Below are 1,072 nucleotides of genomic sequence, written 5' to 3'. Positions count from 1 at the left end.
TTAAGAGAAGCTAAATTACAACAATCCAGAGATAACCTTTCAGAAATTTTCGAACAGGAAGAGGAGATGGCAGCCGAAAATAATAATAATGCAAGGAGGATGCTTGGTGACTTTACTGCACCTAATTCCAATTTACATGGAAGAAGCATCTCCATTCCTGCCATTGGAGCAAACAACTTTGAGCTGAAACCTCAATTAGTTTCTCTGATGCAGCAGAACTGCAAGTTTCATGGACTTCCATCTGAAGATCCTTTTCAGTTCTTAACTTAATTCTTACAGATATGTGATACTGTTAAGACTAATGGAGTAGATCCTGAAGTCTACAGGCTCATGCTTTTCCCTTTTGCTGTAAGAGACAGAGCTAGAATATGATTGAACTCTCAACCCAAAGACAGCCTGAACTCTTGGGATAAGCTGGTCACGGCTTTCTTAGCCAAGTTCTTTCCTCCTCAAAAGCTGAGCAAGCTTAGAGTGGATGTTCAAACCTTCAAACAGAAAGAAGGTGAATCCCTCTATGAAGCTTGGGAAAGATACAAACAGTTGACCAAAAAGTGTCCTTCTGACATGCTTTCAGGATGGACCATCCTGGATATATTCTATGATGGTTTATCTGAGCTATCAAAGATGTCATTGGATACCTCTGCAGGTGGATCCATTCACCTGAAGAAAATGCCTGCAGAAGCTCAAGAACTCATTGACATGGTTGCAAATAACCAGTTCATGTACACTTCTGAAAGGAATCCTGTGAATAATGGGACGCCTATGAAGAAGAGAGTTCTTGAGGTTGATACTCTGAATGCCATATTGGCTCAGAACAAAATATTGACTTAGCAAGTCAATATGATTTCTCAGAGTCTGAATGGAATGCAAGCTGCATCCAACAGTACTCAAGAGGCATCTTGTGAAGAAGAAGCTTATGATCCTGAGAACCCTGCAATAGCAGAGGTGAATTACTTAGGTGAACCTTATGGAAACACCTATAACTCATCATGGAGAAATGATCCAAATTTCTCATGGAAGGATCAAAAGCCCCAACAAGGCTTTAATAATGGTGGAAGAAACAGGTTTAACA

The sequence above is a fragment of the Arachis ipaensis genome, chromosome B10 (genome assembly GCF_000816755.2).
Source record: "Arachis ipaensis cultivar K30076 chromosome B10, Araip1.1, whole genome shotgun sequence".
Classification (NCBI taxonomy): Eukaryota; Viridiplantae; Streptophyta; class Magnoliopsida; order Fabales; family Fabaceae; genus Arachis; species Arachis ipaensis.
Note: the sequence above shows the minus strand (reverse complement) of the source record.